Source organism: Rhinopithecus bieti, unplaced genomic scaffold (assembly GCF_001698545.2).
Source record: "Rhinopithecus bieti isolate Rb0 unplaced genomic scaffold, ASM169854v2 scaffold_13400, whole genome shotgun sequence".
Taxonomy (NCBI): domain Eukaryota; kingdom Metazoa; phylum Chordata; class Mammalia; order Primates; family Cercopithecidae; genus Rhinopithecus; species Rhinopithecus bieti.
In genome coordinates this window covers 2,291,001-2,304,632 of record NW_016807991.1, presented here as the reverse complement: position 1 = coordinate 2,304,632, position 13,632 = coordinate 2,291,001, and the positions used below count along the sequence as shown (strand labels likewise).

At 48.6% G+C, this 13,632-nt stretch overlaps 1 long non-coding RNA gene across 1 annotated transcript in view; it reads left to right on the top strand.

The window, feature by feature from the left end:
• The window catches only part of LOC108537313 (uncharacterized), a 64,476-nt gene extending 51,961 nt beyond the window's left edge, over positions 1 to 12,515 (top strand). The window contains exon 9 of the long non-coding RNA XR_001887756.1: positions 12,473 to 12,515. This is a non-coding gene — a long non-coding RNA (uncharacterized LOC108537313). The remainder of the gene's footprint in view (positions 1 to 12,472) is intronic.
• Positions 12,516 to 13,632: the final 1,117 nt, after the last annotated feature.

The following is a 13,632-nucleotide window of genomic DNA, read 5'->3' as shown; positions in this document are numbered from 1 at the left end:
TAGCTCTGCTGTCCTGGAAGCTTCCTATAGCCACAGGGCATCGAGGCTGTTGTGTAGTATGAGAGATACTTGCCTGGAGCCACTGCCACCTGATGCAGGTGACACCTTCAGAGAGCTTTGTCCGCGTCATCTGTGGCTACGCTGGAAGGGGAGTCCTGGCTCTTCTCATTCTCTTTCTCCAGTGTGGGGGGAGGGGATGTTAATAAAGAAATAAAAGTGAACATGACACACCCAGGGTCACACACTGGAATAATGACAGACTGGAATCAGACTTCTAAGCTCTTGACCTTCTAGCCTTAAACATCTTTTGGAAAACATATGACTTGATCTTCCAGTTTGGGAGGGAAACATATTACAGCTCTTACTTTTTTCCAGTTGTCTGCTAGAATATTCATAATGTCCAGGATCTCCTCCTGTGGCCTCCCTCACACTGGGTTTGTCTAAGAATCTCAGGGACTTACTCTGCACTAAGGGGTACAGCCCTATTCCATCAGAGACTCATCGGTCAATCACTGCCATTACTTCACACTACCACCTGATGTCGCTGTTGGAGACTGGGCCTACAGAGCTCAGTGAATGACACTGACTAATTAATGGCAGGTTCTTCATGGTCTCAATCCCAACTCAGGGTACAGCAGTGCTATCCAAGAGCATCGAGGTCACAGCCCCCTATAGTTCAGGTTTCCATGCTTGGCCAACAACTTTCAATGTGCAACCAAGTGATAGGATGATTTGATCTGGGGAGCTTCTGACATGAGCCTTATCTTCTTTTTTTTTTTTTTTTTGAGATGGAGTCTCGCTCTGTCGCCCAGGCTGGAGTGCAGTGGCCGGATCTCAGCTCACTGCAAGCTCCGCCTCCCGGGTTTACGCCATTCTCCTGCCTCAGCCTCCCGAGTAGCTGGGACTACAGGCGCCTGCCACATCGCCCGGCTAGGTTTTTTGTATTTTTTTAGTGGAGACGGGGTTTCACCGTGTTAGCCAGGATGGTCTAGCCAGGACGATCTCCTGACCTCATGATCCACCCATCTCGGCCTCCCAAAGTGCTGGGATTACAAGCTTGAGCCACCGCGCCCGGCCGAGCCTTACCTTCTAATAAAATCTACTCTTCTGCACAAACCTTTAAGCCATTGCATTGAGCTGGGTCACCAGCCTGGACTCTTCCTTTCACGTGGTAGTTTTATAAAGCAAAGAGTTCTCATTGTTTTTCTCAGCCATTAAGCTTTGTGCATGGCCATGCTGGTCTACCTTGCTTTATTCACGTAAACCTCTTTAACTTTGAATCTCAGGAACAGGAGTTGAAGTTTGTTTTCTTGTCTTTCAAGTCTTGGGTTATATGCTCATTTATCCATTTATTTATTTCATTGGGACTTTTTTGTTGCAAGTAACAGAAACACAGCTTGAATTAGGGAATTCATTGGCCCATGTATCTGAAATGTCCAAGAGTTGTGCTGACTTTACGCATGAGTGTTTCCAGGGGTCCAAACAATGTCATCAGGACTTTCTGTTTCTCTTCTCCTAGAACTTCAATTTGGATTCATTCTCATGACAGGGTCCTGCACAGCATAGGCAGGATAACCACTGGCTCTGCAGGCTCTCATTCTCCCAGCACTAGCAACTGCAGTGCAAAATATTATTATAATATTCAGACTCAATAAAAATGACTTCTTAAAAGATAGTTACAAATGGCCTTTCATACCATCTCATACCCCATACACAAAAGAAGTTCAATAGAAGCTAAGCTATTTAAATAATTCCTGTATGTGAATGCCCCCCTAAAATACACAATTTCATGGAAATAGCTCTTAGTTTGCAAAGCACAATTCCCAGCCCCTCTACCTCACACACAGAAATATTTTAACATTAAATTATATTATTTCTTCCCTTTTTTTTTTTTTTTTTGAGGCAGAGTCTCACTCTGTCACTCAGGCTGGAGTGCAGTGGTGTGATCTCCACTCACTGCAACCTTCACCTCCTGGGTTTCATGTGGTTCTCTTGCCTCAGACTCATGAGTAGCTGAGACTATAGGCATGTGTCACCATGCCCAGCTAATTTTGTATTTTTAATAGGGATGAGGTTTAGCCATGTTGGCCGGGCTGGTCTCGAACTCCTGACCTCAAGTTATCCACTCCCTTTGGCCTCCCAAAATTCTGGGATTACAGGTGTGAGCCACCATGCACAGCCTGTCTGTCTTTCTTTTCTATATTGGCATCTTTCTGTTTTTTATTTCCCTTGCTTTAAAGACCTTAACCTTTTTGCTTTTTTTTTTTTTTTTTTTTGAAACGGAGTCTCGCTCTGCCGCCCAGGCTGGAGTGCAGTGGCCGGGTCTCAGCTCACTGCAAGCTCCGCCTCCCGGGTTTACGCCATTCTCCTGCCTCAGCCTCCCGAGTAGCTGGGACTACAGGCGTCCGCCACGTCGCCTGGCTAGTTTTTTGTATTTTTTTTTTAGTAGAGACGGGGTTTCACCGTGTTAGCCAGGATGGTCTCAATCTCCTGACGTCTTGATCTGCCCGTCTTGGCCTCCCAAAGTGCTGGGATTACAGGCTTGAGCCACCGCACCCGGCCCCTTTTTGCTTTTAATAGACTTTATTTCTTAGAGAGTTTTAGGTTCACAGCACAATTGAGTGGAAAATACGGGTTCTCGTATACCTCCTGCCCCCTCATACTCAGAGCCTCCCCTCCTATCTATGCAGGCACCTAGTGGTACATTTGTTGCCATCTGTGAACCTGCCAAAGCATCCTTTTTCCAACAGTCAGTAGATTTGCCCCAGGCAAGACTACTTGGCTGGCTTGAACTCCATGCCCATCTCTGAACCCATCACTCTGATCTGGGGAATGCAGCACCGTGAGAGTTCCATCACACGGTCACATGTATGATGTCACGTGATCACTCTGTAACCAGGAGGGGCCACTCAGGCCACTGTGTTTGAAGCCCATGTAGTACATGAGGGGTCTTCCCAAAAGAGCCCAAAGAAGGGCTAGTAATTTAAGCAGACAAAAGCGTTTTCCTCAATGCCGGCTGTGTGCCAGGTATGGTGTTAAGGCACTGCCTTGGGCCAGCCATCCTGGGCGACCTTTGGACCATCTGATCCAAGTGACCTCTGAATCCCAGGGCTCTCAGGGCATGTCACAGTTTATACCCTTTACCTGCAACAGGTGGTGGCCTCCTTGCCGTACACCTGCAGCTTTCCAGGGGTTGCCTGTTGGAAAAGGTCTGCTATGCTGCTATGTGAGTTCTCCTCCACTAGATGAGGAAGGGGCTGAGACTATTTCTAAGTGCCGCCCTTCAATAAGCATCTCATTCACTCCCTGCTTTAACAGATATTCTGTTGCGTTTTGACATGGTCTGGTCTGAGAGCCTTCCCAGGGAACTCTAATTCTGGGACACCTTGGTATGTTGTGCCCGCACATGCCTATATGTGTGTCTAGTGGGGGTGGGCGTCAGGGATTTGGACACCCAGTCTTTACAGCAAGGGAGTGGTAGGGGAAGGGGCGGCCATCTGGACTACTGCCACACTTTCTCTGTGTCTGTGGCTCCCTGATTATTATTCTGGGCCAAGATAGAAGCAGCTGCGTGGTGGGGGGAAAGCTGACAGGCAGTGGCAGGTAACACCGGCTGCTGGGGTTGGAAGCTGACCAGATCGCAGCAGGGGTGGGAGGATGGGCCTGGAGGAGAGAGAGCCAACTCTCAACACCCCCAGCCCCTAGCTCCCTTTCTATTCAACTCAGCTGCGCTGTCTCCACTGACTCCGGTGCATGGGACAGTCCTGTGGTGCCTCTCCTCCTGGGCCTTCTTCCTCACCCTCCTCTTCCCAAGTCCCCGGCAAGGCCTGAGGGAGGGAGAGGAACAACATTTGGGTTGGAAGTTCTTGTGCTGGTCAGTTGCCTACTGGTTCTCAGACCCATTTTCCATGCTCCTCCTGCCCTGCTTAGCACCTTGAGGGGCTGCCCGTGGCATTGAGTCCCGGCAGGAGATGGGAGCAAGCAGGAGGGAGAAGCTAGAGTATTTTTCCTCCTCCTTTCCAGCATTGCTGGATTTCATCATGGCTTCTGCTCTCTTTAGATAGATCCACCAGCTTCCAGGATGGACCTGGCTGTGGGGTTCACTGATGCCTTCTCCTCCGTTTGTCAGCCTGGGGTGGTAGCAGCTTCCCACTGTTCCCAAAATGTCTCCCTATCCCCTTCTCAGTTCTTCCTTCACCTGTGCAATCAAGTTCCTGCATACATTTCCCCCTTTTAGACACTCAGAGTGGTGCCTGGTTACTGCTTGGACCCTGATGCTGCAGCCATCTGATTGGGCCTCAGGCAAACTTGAACTCAGCTCCCTCTGCCACTAATGAGCTGTGTACCCCTGGACTAGTGGCTTTGCCTCTCTGGACTCTACTTTTCTTATCTTGAAATGGAGAGGGGAGTGTAGAGAGCAGCCCCTTCTGAGCGCTGGATCCTCTGCCTGGGGCACTCAGGGCTTTTCCAGTGTTCTTCTGCTGTGGCTCCTGGGCCCTCTGCAGCTACTTGGAAGAGCGTGAGACACATGCTCATGGGGTGTGGCTTTGAGTCCTAAGCTCCCTTCTCCATGTACGTGGGGTTCATACCCAGGGTCCTGGGTAACACTTCTAGCCCCCAGGTGAGTTGGGAAGAAGACTAGATGCCTCTGAGGAAAAGCAAGGGTGCCAAGGTGGGGCGGGCACCCCGAGGGCAGGGCTTCTCAGCCGCAGCACTTTCGGTATTTTGGGCTGGATCATTCTTTGTTGCTGGGGTGGCCGGGGCTGTCCTCTGTATTGTAGGATACTTAGCAGCTTCCGTGGCCTCTACCCACGTGATGCCAGAGCTACCCTTCCCTGTCACAATCATCTTCAGACATTGCCAAACATTTCTGGGGGGCAAAGCTCCCGTGGTTCAAAACCCCTGATTTCCAGGGGATTGGACCCCCAAATTAGGACTGAGGAGGTAGAGTTGGCTATACTGGGCAGTCAGAACCAGGGAAAATTTACAGAAGAATCTCTTCCTCTCCTGCCTCCAGCTGCCTCCCAAAATCATTTGGAGGTGGTAACGGCAGAGGAGGGGAGCACGGGTGAGGGGTGCAAGGGCTGGGAGGGAGCAGCCAGAAGGTGGCAGTTGTTTTAGGCCCCTGTGCTCAGGCCCCAGGCCCAAGTGAGGGGCAAGAAGGTGATGAGGTCTGGTGGAACCCCCCAGGTCCCCTCCCCCAGGAAGCCTGCCTCTCACCCTGATGAGGCCCAGATGGTTGTCACTGTGGAGAGGGGGAAACAGTCTGGGCTGGGAGCTGGGAGGGAGGGCAAGATCAGAGCAGAGCTGAGGCCTTGTTTTGGGTTTGAAATGCCCAAGCTGTTAATTTGAGAATAATCAATGCTAATTTGCACATATCTGGTTGCTATAGCAGGTTATCTATTTCCCGTCAAGATGTCCCAGAGGCTCCTGCAGCTCTTCCCGTCGCTGCCCACCCCGTCTCCCCCTCCCCACCCCGAGGTGCTGTGGGGCCAGCCCGACCACGGGGACAGCAGGTCAGCACCCTCCCTCCAACCTCGGAGTCCACCCCAGCTGCACCGTGGGCTGGAAGAACTCCAGGGCGCAGGAGCCAGGAGCAGAGGAGCGAGGGGGCTAGCGGGGCAGCCAACTGAGCCTAGGAGGAGGAGAATTAAGCAAAAGTGCAAATTACCCAAACCCGTGATTAACATTTCTTCCAAATCTGCATGAATATTAAAGCGCAACCCACCCTGGTCCCCACACAATGAATTCTGCATGAATCTTAAGATAAATCGTTTGGATAACTTAGCGGCAGCTGTACTCCCCTGCTGCCAGCTGCCTCCCAAAATCATTTTGAGGCGGGTAAGGGGAGATGAGGAGAGTGTGGGTGAGTGGTGGGAGGGCCAGGAGACAGCCAAGTGGTGCCTTTTGGACCCCTGTGCTCAGGCAGCAGGGCCAAGCAGGGCATCGAGCTGAGGGTGACCAGTGAGTTTCGCCAAGCCTTGGCCCTGCTCAGTTGCTGAGACTGGAAAGGCACACGGAGGAGCCGCGATGGAATCTCTGCCTCGCCGAGGACCCCATTCTTGGGTTTCTGGGCTGCCTGCTCTGTGCTTTGTCTCCTAAGAAGCAAACCAGCCCAGCCAGCCCTCAGCTCATGCCCCACCATTTTGGAGGTCAGGGTTTTCAGCCAGGGGGTATTCTCCCCGCCAGGAGATGCTTGGCAATGTCTGGAGATGATCGTGGCTGGGAAGGGTTGTTCCTGGTATCAAGTGGGTATAGGCCACCGATGCTGGTAAATATCCTACAATGTACAGGACAGCCACCCCAACAACAAAGAATGATCCAGCCTGGAATACCAGTCGTGCTGAGGCTGAGAAGCCCTGCCCTCGGGGTACCTGCCCCACCTCGGCATCTTTGGACTCCTCGGAGGCATCTAGTCTTCCTCCCAACTTACCCTGGGGCCAGAAGTGAGTTACCCAGGGCCCTGGGTGGGCTGTGGGAGTCAGGGTTTTGAGCTTCAGAGCATGGCAACATCATCGTCATGACTGTCATTGTGCCAGGCAGGGTCCCAAAGGGAAGCAGATGGTATCCTTGAGGGTATCCAGCAAAGGCAGTTTAATGAAGAGGGCATTTGTAGACTTGTGAGAAGAGTTAAGGAAACCAGCTCCCCTGGTGTAGGATCCAGGGGCCAGCAAGAGTGGGGAGCCTTTGCCACCTCTAGGTCCAAAGGCACAAGGAAAATAAGTGGAGCTATCAGAGCCTGGAGCCGTGGAGAGGGAGCCACCCAACAGGAACCATGGCCCTGGTAGAAACAGCTGCTCTCAGAACAGCAGCAGGGAGAGAGGGAGAGGGTGGAATCAGTACCCCCATCGCTCCTTCCTCCTGCTCTTGGTCTCCTGCCAGTGCCTCTCATAGGCCAAACCCAATTAGAAGGCAGGAGACAAAAGGGCCCAGCTGACACAGCCTGGAGAAGCCACCCTTCCAAGGCACAGAGCAGAGGGGAGAAGAGAGCATGGCTTTGGCAGGGCGATGGGGGCAGGGGACGATGGGGGAGTCAAACGGAGTTCGGCCAGCACAGTCATCCCCATCAACACCAGCAGAAGCTGCCTATAGGGCAGCCCTGGGAACTGCTGCTAGGAGCTCAATAAGTGGTACAGTAGTTAAAACCCATGGAACAACCTGTGATCAGGAACATGAGTGGGTCCGTACTAAATGCCTTTTGGAAAATTCTAGAGTCTTCCAGTGGTAGAAATAGGGTTAAAGTGTTAGGATTCCCTGGGGAGCCAACCTCAGTGACAGCTTGGGTAAGCCAATGGCGTGCTGGGGTTCAATTTACAAAAATTCAGTTTAAGCCCAAATTTGCAGGAGCACACCCATTATAAAGGGAATTCCACTTATAATAGAGTGTCCAAAGAAGCGGAAGTCAACCCCAGCCTGTCAGAAGAATGGACACAGACTGGTGGGATTGCCTCTCTGGAAAGGACTTGCTGATGTTTGGATGTAGGGGTGAGAAAAACAGGAATCAAGAGTGAGCATATGAGCTTCTTTCCTGAACAGCTGGGTGACTCTGATGGTGCTACCCAATATGGGGAAGACTGGGAACCAGGTTCTGTTAGACTCCAAAGCCTGGCTCAGGGTAAACAGCCACTTTCTATTCTTGCCAGGCTGCTGGTCAGTGTCCCGGGGCTGTGGCCAGCTCCTCTCCTCTTTCCAAAGGTGGACTCTGTATATCTTCTCCTCTCTGGCCACAGGTGGGATGGCAGCATTTGTGGAAACTGCTGGGGGACATGAGGAAGGGGTTTGGCCCAAAGAGTGTGAATGGCAGGTGGACCAGAGGGACTGCCTCCTGTTTCTGCTTTGAAGCAGCAGCCTATCAAGAAGTAGACAAACAGGAACGCTTCTCAGCTCAGCAGGACGATGGGGGGAGCGAATTAAAATCCCATTATAAGAACACTGCGGAGGCTGCTGGCAGCCTGGCTGATGATAATTTACACCAATGTACATACATGAAAGCCTTCCTCGCTGTGACTCGGGCCACAGAGGCAGCCGTGGGAAGAATTCTGAAGTCCACCTGGCGTTCTCACCTCCAAGTTTGTGTCCTTGGGCAAGTTGCATAAACTCTTAGTCTCAACTTCTTAGCCTCGGCCATGCTGGAAGGTGTCCATCTACTTTGCAGACCACCCTCCCTCCTTCTCCACCTGCTCTGACTGGGATCCTGGCCTCTGAGGACCTTAGCTCTGGCTTGCACAGATATGGCAGTAACAGAGCTCAGAGGTTAAGATGAGAGAAGTGACGACACTGGGTCCTGGCTCCTTCCAGGCCAGGCAGTGGCTTGGCAGTAGCTGTCAAGGCCTTCTCCTATAGTCCCCTTTATCTCCAAGCTCTTCCTTTACCCACTCAGTCCTAGGGGCATACTGGCTTCCATCTCTGGCTGGGCCCTGGGTGCGACCCCCCATTCCTTGGATCCCCTTAGCCTGTTTCAGCATTGTCAATGATTCTTTCACTGGGACTCTGTATTAGTCCATTTTCATGCTGCTGATAAAGACATACCCAAGACTGGGTAATTTATAAAGGAAAGAGGTGTAATGGACTCACAGTTCCACATGACTGGGGAGGCCTCACAATCATGGTGGAAGGTGAAAGGCACATCTTACATGGTGGCAGACAAGGGAGAATGAGAGCCATGTGAAAGTGGAAACCCCTTATAAAACCATCAGACCTCATGAGACTTTTTCACTACTACGAGAGCAGTATGGGGAGACTGCCCCATGAATCAATTATCTCTCACTGGGTCCCTCTCACAACACATGGAAATTATGGGAGCTACAATTCAAGATGAGATTTGGGTGGGGACACAGCCAAACCATATCAGACTCTCTTCCATCACACCTCTAAGTAGGCCAACTGCTTCCTCCCAAGACCCCGATAGCACACCTATTGCATAGAACTGAAGCCATCATGGAATGCAACAACTCATAGAAAGGTGCAGAGTGCAGGGCCAGGCTCATAGGAAACAATGGAAGGCAAGGGACCAGGTGGCACAGTGGTTAGCAGCCTAGACTGCCTGGGATTTGTCCAGCTCTGGCTTAGCTAGCTGTGACACTGTGGGCAGCTTGCTTGTTCTTCCTGTGTCTGGTCTACAGTTCTTCCTCCATAAAATGATGATGATGATGATGATTGATGATGATAGTGATAGCACATGCATGATAGGGTTGCTGTGGGTTCAAATAAGTAAATTTGTGTAAAGTTTTTAAATGACACATCACAAGCCATCAGAAACATTAGCTATTACTTTTTACTGTAGTAAGTTCTCACAAAGTCTGTTTTCTTCCAGGCCACACAAAAGGTTTAGTCAGCAGCCAATTTATGCATCCTTGAATAATGTGATTAGGGCAAAATTTCTATGGTTAGAAGGACTCTGAAGCCATCTTTGTCTTAAAGTATGTCCAGGCTTCCCAACTCCTAGATTAGGATAACCCTCCCTGAGAGCTTCAGGAAATATTTTTGAATCCAACTATGGATATTTCTGGTCCTCAGTAGAATATATCTTGCTGAAGGGTTTGTTTATTCATAAATGTGTATCAAGGGCTTATTATAGGCCAGACACTGTGCTGAGTTTGGGAGTGATGTGTTAAACTCACAAGGACCCTCCATTTGCATTGGGTTTTTAAATTAGGATCAGTAATAGCTCTTGAGCCACAGTGAACCAGATTTAGAACAAACATAGGAAAGAAGGCAAGTGTCAATAGCTCTGAGGTTCTTGGCTGTTGGAAGAGTTGGGAAGGGCCTTATATAGCTAGCTCTATTCTATGGATGTCATGTACCATGCCCATCTTCTTTTGTTGGACTTTAGAGGAGAGAGTTTGGCATGATCCTGGTCAGAGGCCTCCCTTTTCTGCAGAGAGAGTCCATGGATTTTGACTAATACCACCACCATCGTCACTAACACCATTATCAATACTACCATGCCTACCACCAACGCCACAATCATTTCCACCACCACCATCATCATTACCACCACTTCCAGCACTGCTATTATCATCACCATCATCACCACTATCACTATCACTGCTAACACCACTACCACTACCACCATCACCATGACCACATCTACCATCATCACCACTGTTACATCCATCATCTCTACTAACACCACTACCACCATCACCACCTCCATTACTACTATCACCATCATCGCCACCACCATTATTACCACAACTACCATCATCATCACCACCAGCACTATCATCACCACCACCACCTCCATCACTACTATCACCACTAGCACTACCACCATTACTAGTATCACCACCATCACCCACCCACCAATTACCCATCACCATCACCATCAACATGCCAAAATCATTACCCACCACCATCATTATTACTGCCACCAACATGCATCACTACCATCACCACCAACCCGTCACCATCCACAAACCACCATCACTACTATCACCACTATCACCATCACCACTACCACCATCATTACCATCACCACCATCATGACCAAAATCATTACCATCATCATCACTTCCATGTCCACCACTGCCACCACTACTATCACCACTGTCACCACTACCACCACCACTACTACACCACCATCATCACCATCATAGCTATCACCACTACCATCACCACCACCACCATCACTATGATCACCACCATCACCATTATCACCATCATTATTATCACTACGACTACTTCCACCACCACTCACTACCATTCACCATCATCATGACCACCTCCATCATCACCATCACCATCATGACAACAACAATACCAGCAAAATAGCTCTTCCCATTTTGGTCATTGTCTTTTCAGGACAAAAGACAGCACAGGAGGGAGACTCCTCTCTTAGATTCCTTGTTCTTATGTCAAAAAATAGTTTTTTCTGTAGTCCTCAGCAGGAGAATAAAGGGCAACATGTACTCCAGACAAAATCCTGAAGTGAGGCATCCAGAAAAGGTCAGGCTGGTATCATGAGTAGTTAAGGTCTGCCTGAGTTAATTAGGCCTAGAATTTCTATTACTTTCATCCTCAGTTTCACACCCTTACCTGTGCTCCACACCAGACATGTCAAGATCATGGACTTTGGGGTCAGGAGAACCTATTCCATGCTAGCTTTGTAACCTCAGGAACATTGTTGAAACTCTCTAAATCTAAGTCACTGTTTCTATAAGTGGGAATAAGAATATCAGCTTCATAAGATTGTTGTGAGAATTAAAAAAGAGATAATATCAATAAATCCCTTGGTCTAGTGTCTAGCACATAGTAAGTGCTCATTTGATGTCTCTGTTACCCTATACATCTCCTCATCCATCTATGCATCCATTCATCCATCTATCTATCCATCCATGCACCCGTTGATCCATCAATCCATCTATCAGTTTATCTATCTATCTATCTATCTATCTATCTATCTATCTATCTATCTACCTACCTACCTACCTACCTACCTACCTACCTGTCTATGTATACATCATCTTCATGATTATAGCATTTTTACTTGGTTTGGGTTGCCTGTAGGTATGTAACAAACCAACTCAAATGTAGTGGTATGAAACAGCTGTTGATATGCTTTGGAGTTTTGTCCCTGCCCAAATCTCATGTTGAATTGTAATCCCCAGGGTTGGAGGAGGGGCCTGGGGGGAGGTGACTGGATCATGGGGGCAAACTTACCCTTTGCTGTTCTTGTGATAGTGAGTGAGCTCTCAGGAGTTCTCGTTGTTTAAACATGTGTAGCACCTCCTTCTTCTCTCTCTTCCTCCTGCTCCAGCCATGTAAAATATGCCTTCTTCCTCTTCATCTTCCACCATGGCTGTAAGTTTTCTGAGGCCTCCCCAGTCATGCTTCCTGCACAGCCTGCAGAACCATGAGCCAATTAAACCTCTTTTCTTTTTATATTATGCAGTCTCAAGTAGTTCTTTGTGGCAGGGCAAGAACAGACTAATACAGCTATAATTAATTATTACTATTCCTCATGATTTTTGAGGTTAACTGGTCTTAGCCAGTCAGTTCTCACTTGGGTTCTCTCATGTGGTTTTATTCCTATGGTGGCAGGAGTCATCTGAAAGACTTCCTCACTTTCATGTCTGGTAGTTAATGCCAGCTATGGGCTAGGACCTTGGCTGGAGCTGTCTGACAGGACACCTACACATGGCTTCTCCATGTGGCCTGGGCTTCCTTACAACATGGCAGCTGGGTTCCAAGAGTAAGCATCCCAAGAGACAGGCAACTGGAAACTGTGTCACCTGTTATGACCTAGCTTTGGAAGTCACATAGCATCATTCCTGCCATACTTTGCTGAAGGAGTCACTAAGGTCTGATTAGGTTCCAGGGAAGATATTGTCTTTACTTTTTGATAGGGGAAGCGGCAAAGTTACATTGTGAGAAGACCATGCAGGCTGAGTGATATGGTCATAGCCATTTTTGGAATAAAGTTTTAACACTTTGATAGTTTCATTAAGCCTTAATATTTTCTTGTCCTCAGGTATTCACCCTCTCAGCCACCTAAGCAGTCTCTTCTGGATCAGGTAATGTGCTTTCTTTGCCCTTTAGGAAATGTAGTACACTAGAAAGAGCAGTTCCTGGAAGCCCAGATTTCTAGTTCCTTGACCTAATTGTAGTCTTTGTAGTGCTTTTGATCAAATTTGGAGCTAACCACTGCTCCTTCCTTCACTTCCATGCCTTCAGGGCTCTGTAGCTTCAGAGGGAGGAAGATGGCATATCACATCTGATTTTTCCACTCTGGTTATCTCAGCACTTCTCCTCCATCCCAAAGAAGAAAATCAAATCATTTAATAGACTTTCGTGTTGGGATGTCTGCAGCCAAGACTTTTCAACATCAGCTAATCTGGGCTAAGTGTCAGTTCCCAATAAGCTCATCCCTGATCCACCATCCTGGCAGCTTAAGGTCTCCCAAGAGTATCTTTTCTTCTATCTTCACTTTATCTAAGGCTGCATAAAAATTACCCTAAAACAGTGTAGCTTAAACCAACACACATACAATATCCTCTCACAGTCTAAAGGTCAAGAATCCTGGTGATCTTTGCTGGGTCCTCTGGCTCAGGGCATCTCTCCAGGCTGTAATCAAGATGTCAGCTAGGGATTCAGTCTAATCTGAAGTCTTGGCTGGGGAAGGATTCACCTTCATGCTCACTCATGTGGTTGCTGGCAAGACCTAGTCCCTCTGGCTGTTAGCCAGAGGCTGTCCTTAGTTCTTTGCTACATGGCCTTCCCCATAGAAAAGATTACAACATAGCAGATTGATTCAATACAGAAAGTAAGTGAGCAAGCGAGAGAGTTGAGAGCAAGCCAGAAGTCACAGTGTTTTACAGCCTAATCTTGGTAGTGACATCCCATCATTTTTGCCATATTCTGTTTATTAGAAATAAGTCTGTAGGTCCATCCCATGCTCAAGGCAAGAGGGTTACACAAGAGCGTGACTACCAGGAGATGGGAGACCACTCAGAGCTATTCTGGAAGCTGCCTGCCATACTCATCCTAATCCTGGGATTTGGGGAAGACAAGTATGAAATTCTCACTATTTTGCTAATGGTAAAAGTGGTTAGGGGTTGTACATGAATTTTCACAGCAACATTATTCAGAATAGCAAAAAAAAAAAAATATATATATATATATAGAGAGAGA